At 42.9% G+C, this 6,166-nt stretch overlaps 1 non-coding gene across 1 annotated transcript; it reads left to right on the top strand.

Moving 5' to 3' along the window:
- The first annotated feature begins 5,513 nt into the window (after positions 1-5,513).
- Positions 5,514-5,584, top strand: TRNAG-CCC (transfer RNA glycine (anticodon CCC)). Its single transcript has one exon. It is a non-coding gene; the product is annotated as a tRNA-Gly (tRNA).
- Positions 5,585-6,166: the final 582 nt, after the last annotated feature.

Here is a 6,166-nt window from a genome sequence, read left to right as displayed (position 1 = left end):
GGCGCGCATCACCCAGGGGTCGGAAATTGAGATCATCCTGCTAACCGGTCGAAACCCATCTTACTAGAAATACAAAAATTAGCCCCAGCATGGATGGCGGGGCGCCTGTAGTTCCAGTTACTAGGCAGGCTGAGGCAGGAGAATGGTATGGACCCTTAGAGGCGGAGGCCTGCAGTGAGGCCGAGGATCGCTGCCACTGCCACTCCAGGCCCTGGGCTGACAGGAAGGAGACTCGGGTCTCAAAAAAATAATAAAATAAAAAAATAAAAAGAAAAAAAAAAAAAAAAAAAAAAAAAAAAAAAAAAAAAAAAAACAAAAAAAAAAAAAAAAAAAAAAAAAAAAAAAAAAAAAAAAAAAAAAAAAAAAAAAAAAAAAAAAAAAAAAAAAAAAAAAAAAAACGAACTCGGTATAGGCCGGGGCGCGGGTGCCTTCAAGCTGTAATCCTCAGCCACTTTTGGGGAGGCCGAGATGGCGGATCACGCCGGGTCCAGGCAGGGATCGAGACCATCCTTGGCGTAACACTGGGTGCAAACCCCGTCTTACTTAATAATACAAAAATAGCCGGGGGTCGAGGTGTGGCGAGGTGCCCTGTAGTCCCAGGCTACTCGCGAGGGCTGACGCAGGGAGAATTGGCATTAAACCCGGGGAGGGCGGTTGCCAGTGAGCTGGGGATCTGGCCCACTGCCCCCTCCAGTCGGGGCACAGGAGCGAGACTCCGCCTCCAAAAAAAAAAAAAAAAAAAGAAAACAAAATCAAAGTATTAGGTCAGCTCTGTTTTAACAGCAAAATGCTTAAGACATCTGATAATACTTCTTGTTTGTTTGTTTTGTTTTTGAGCCAGTTGAGTTTCCCTCTTGCTTACCCAGGCTGGAGTGCAATTGGTGCCGATCGGTCGGCTCATCGCCCACCTCTGCTCTTGGAGTTCAAGAGATTCTCCGTACCTCAGCTCCGAGGTAGTGCTGGCGGAATTGGAGGTATGTGCCACGATGCCCTACTATTTTGATCATTTTTAGGGGACAGGGTTTTCTCCATAGTTGGTCAGGCTGGTCTCGAACTCCTAACCTCAGGTGATCCGCGCGGCTTGCCTTGGCCTCCCAAAGTGCTGGGATTACAGGCATGGCCCCCACGGGGCCTCAGGGCCTGTACTTCTTAAGGTTTTGTTTTATAATTAGTTTCCAAAAGCCACTGGTGGTGCCAACAATAGAAATTTCACAGCACTGCGTTGGTTCCAGTGGGGCTGAATCTCGGCCCTCCATGCAGGAGATCCCAGGTTTCGATTCTGGCCAATTGCAGCCTCCCACCTTAAGCCTAGCTACTCAGGAGGACTGACGGTAGGAGCATCTGGAACCCCAGGAGGCAGAGATGCAATGGAGCTGAGATCATGCATCTACACATCCCCCTCGGTGACAAAGTGAGGACTTTCTTCAAAAAAAAAAAAAAAAAAAATTAGTTCTAATAGTATACCATGTACAATAAACAAATATTTTAATGCAGCCCACTGTGAATTCATGATTGTGTTACCAATCAGTTTTTAGGTATGTTCTCCCTAATGTTTTTCATCTAATATCAAAGCTTTTATTTCTGATAGTTAATAATTAAGTTTCATAGAAATCTTGTGCCCATGTGGTTCTTTTCAAGTGATTGGTGAACTAAAGAGATTAACATTATATCCTCGTTTGTTACTAGCATTTTGGTTTTCCACTGTGCTTTGTTCTACATGAGGTAAAACTAACAACTCGAGTGGAGACAATATATGGATATGTTAGTTTTGTTTTGTGATTGAAAGTTCTCCTATGGCTTCTGAATTTCTCGATGAAGAAACGAATTACCAGCTCTCTTGAACATAGGTATAAAATAACTACCCACTGCATTCACATATCCCACAAATGGAGGTCTTAAATTGGAAAGTTTTTGCTAAGCAATCATACTGTACAATCAAACAAATTTACCACTGTGCATGCTATTTTACTTCGTCTTTCAATTTCTGAAATTGAAGTTAAATAATCAAGACAATATGTTCAGAAGGTATACACCAATTTTTCAGCACTTTTTCTTTTTAGGAAAAAACTTAACATCTTTTTCTTTTTTTTTTCCCCAACATGGAGTCTGGCTCTGTCACCCAGGCTGGAGTGCAGTGGCACCGATCTTAGCTCACTTATACAACCTCCGCCTCCCTGTTCAAGCAATTCTTCCGCCTCAGCCTCCTGAGCCCTAACTGGGATTACAGGTGCCCGCACCACGCCCAGCTAATTTTTTGTATTTTTAGCAGAGAACAGAGTTTCGCCATGTTGCCAGACTGGTCTTGAACTCCTGACCCTCGGTGATCCGCTTGCTCAGCTCCCCAAGTGCGATTACAGGCGTGAGCCCATTGCACCTGCTCTAAAAAAAATTTTTTTTTTTTTTTGAGACGGGTTCGCTCTGTCGCACGGCTGAGTCTGCAGTGGCCGGATCTCAGCTCACTGCAAGCTCGCCTCCCGGGTTTATGCCATTCTCCTCGCCTCAGCCCTCCTGAGTAGCTGGGAACTACAGGCGCCCCGCCACTGTGCCCGGCTAGCTTTTTGTTATGTTTTTAGTAGCAGCCGGGGTTTCGGGGTTTCTCCATGTTAGCCAGTATGGTCTTGATCTCCCGACCTCGTGATCCGCCCGTCTCGGCCTCCCAAAGTGCCAGGATTACAGGCTTGAGCCACCACACCAGGCCCCAAAAAAATTTAAACATCTTATAACATGAGTTTAATTACTTTGTTTATGATATGACCACATGAAAAAAAATTTTTTTTTTTTTTGAGACGGAGTTTCGCTCGTTACCCAGGCTGGAGTGCAATGGTGCAATCTCAGCTTACTGCAACCTCTGCCTCCTGGGCTTAAGTAATTCTCCTGCCTCAGGCTCCTGAGTAGCTGGGTTTACAGGCACCCACCACCACACCTGGCTAATTTTGTATTTTAGTAGAAATGGGGTTTCTCCATGTTGGTCAGGCTGGTCTTGAATTCCCAACCTCAGGTGACCCGCCTGCCTCGGCTTTCCAAAGTCCTGGAATTACAGGTATGAGCCACAGTGCCCAGCAGAAAATGACAATATTTTTTAAAAGTAAATATACAACAGTCCATTTGTCTCACACCCCTAAAACTAAACATATTGAAAGCAAAGACTTTGTTTTATTCACTGCTTGATTCCTAGCACTCAGAACAATGCCTGGCACATAATAGTCACTCAAAACTTGCAAAATAGGCCAGGAGTGGTGGCTCACATCTGTAATCCCAGCACTTTGGGAGGCAGAGGTGGGCAGATCACCTGAGGTCAGGAGTTCGAGACTAGCATGGCCAACATGGTGAAATCCTGTCTTTACCAAAACACAAAATTAGCTGGACATGGTGGCAGGCGCCTATAATCCCAGCTACTTGGGAGACTGAGGCACAAGAATTGCTTGAACCCGGCGGGCAGAGGTTGCAATGAGCCAAGCTAATACCACTGCACTCCAACCTGGGCGACAGAGTGAGACTGTCTCAAAAAAAAAAAAAAAAAAATTGTCAAATGAATGAATATGAGTAATACAAGTGAATACAGAAGAGGTTTTAGCTAGAAATATATATGTAATAGGATCACATAACATATACATTTACCTTACCCGAATTCAACTGTCCAGACTAAGCCAAAGAAAGAACTTATGTAAATCATGCATGCTGACTTGCCCTGAAGTGACAGTGGAGAGAAAACCAGAATCTGCTGTCCCCTCTGAGAGTCTCTGGTCCCCACAGCTCTCACATGGTATCACACTAGCTACACGTGATTCTAGTTTTTTGGGTTTTTTTTTTTTTTTAAGAGACGATCTTGCTCTGTTGTCCAGGCGGGACTGCAGTGGCACGATCACAGCCCACTGCAGCCCTGAACTCCTGTGCTCAAGTGATCTTCCTGCCTCAGCCTCCTGAGTAACAAGAATTACAGGCTCAAGCCACCACTCCCAGCCCGATTCTAGCATTTAAAAGATTTTTTAACATAAGATGGCCCTAAATATAAGCCAGCTGCTTCATCTGGTGCTATACCCAGAAAACAGCAATTTTCTACAATGCTGAGATCTGAAAAGGATTTCCAAGAGTAATTTTGACTATACGGAAATTTTGCCTTAGAGGATGACTTTAGAACCTACTTCCCATTCCAAATAAAATGCAACTCTATTTCATGCCATAGCATACACAAATGTATCTATAACCTATAATCATAGATACAATTGGGTAATGAATATGCATAGTGTCTTTGTTTTTATTTTCTAATATTTCTTCAATTTACAAATAGTGCTTTCATAATAAGAAAAAGCTCTATTTAGGCCATGTGTGGTGGCTCACATTTGTAATCCCAGCACTTTGAGAGGTTGAGGCAGAAGGATCCTTGAGCCCAGGAGTTCAAGACCAACCTGAACAACAGAGAGAGACCCTATCTCCACAAAATAAAAAAATGTTAAAAAAAAAAATTTCTATATAGGCGGGGCGCAGTGGCTCATGCCTGTAATCCCAGCACTCTGGGAGACCAAGATGGGAGGATGACTTGAGGTCAGGAGTTCGAGACAAGCCTGGCCAACATGGTGAAACTCCATCTCTACTAAAAATAAAAAAAAAAAAAAAAAATTAGCCGGGCGTAGTGGTGCGCACCTGTAGTCCCAGCTACTCGGGAGGCTGAGGCAGGAGAATCGCTTGAACCCAGGAGGTGGCAGTTGCAGTGAGCCGAGATCAAGCCACTGCACTCCAGCCCAAGAGACAGAGTGCAACTCCATAAAAAAAAAAAAAGAAAAAAAAAAGGTCTGTTTTTAATAGTCCTTTCAACATTCATCAGAGAATGCTAGATTTGGTATCAATATTCCTCTACCTCACCTAAAACAATGCCACCTCTATAGTATATTATCAATAGTTAATAAACTTACTCATGCAGCATATTCTTTCAGTCTATTACTCTGTTCTGTTTTAAACAATTTCTTAATTCAGAAACATGTAACTCAAGCTACGTATCTTTTCAACAAGAATCAAGGTCATTTTTATTTCTATTAAGAGTCACTTAAATCTGTACGAAATAGAAAAAAAGAAAACAAATACAAAGTATTAGGTCAAGACTCTGTTTAACAGCCAAATGCTTAAGACATCTGATTAATACTTCTTGTTTGTTTGTTTTGTTTTTGAGGCAGAGTTTCCCTCTTGTTACCCAGGCTGGAGTGCAATGGTGCGATCTCGGCTCATCGCAACCTCTGCCTCTTGGGTTCAAGAGATTCTCCTACCTCAGCCTCCCGAGTAGCTGGGATTAGAGGTATGTGCCACCATGCCCGACTAATTTTGTATTTTTAGTGGAGACAGGGTTTCTCCATGTTGGTCAGGCTGGTCTCGAACTCCTAACCTCAGGTGATCCGCCTGCCTTGGCCTCCCAAAGTGCTGGGATTACAGGCATGAGCCACCACGCTCAGCCTGATACTTCTTAAGTTTGTTTTTATAAATTAGTTTCAAAGCACTGGTGGTGCAACAATAGAAATTTCACAGCACTGGTGGTTCAGTGGTAGAATTCTCGCCTCCCATGCAGGAGACCCAGGTTCGATTCCTGGCCAATGCAGCTCCCACCTTAAGCCTAGCTACTCAGGAGACTGAGGTAGGAGAATCCCTTGAACCCAGGAGGCAGAGATGCAATGAGCTGAGATCATGCCATTACACTCCACCCTCGGTGACAAAAGTGAGACTTCTTCTCAAAAAAAAAAAAAAAAAAAATTAGTTCTAATAGTATACCATGTACAAAATAAAACAATATTTTAATGCAGCCACTGTGAAATTCCTGATTGTTTAACAATTCAGTTTTTAGTATGTTCTCCCTAATGATACCTCATTCTATAATCAAAGCTGTTACTAAAAAATACTTTTCATTCTGATAGCAAATAATCTAAGTATACTTTCAAAACGAAACCTACTCTGCAATTGCCAGGGTTTTCTGTATCTTTCCAAGATTGGGAAACTAAAGAGTTAACATTATTTAACAGTTTTTGTACTAGGCACTGAGTTGTACCACTTGGTGCCCTCTGTCTACAGAGACTAAGACAAACTATACAAACAGCAGTGAGGAGAACCAACATTTCAACTAGGGACTGAGAGAAGAGATGAGTTTAGTTTTGACTTGAAAGGTTTCTCCCCTTTTTATGCTGCT

This window comes from Rhinopithecus bieti, unplaced genomic scaffold, assembly GCF_001698545.2.
Source record: "Rhinopithecus bieti isolate Rb0 unplaced genomic scaffold, ASM169854v2 scaffold_20154, whole genome shotgun sequence".
Taxonomy (NCBI): Eukaryota; Metazoa; Chordata; class Mammalia; order Primates; family Cercopithecidae; genus Rhinopithecus; species Rhinopithecus bieti.
Note: the sequence above shows the minus strand (reverse complement) of the source record. Positions and strands in the feature narration are given on the sequence as shown.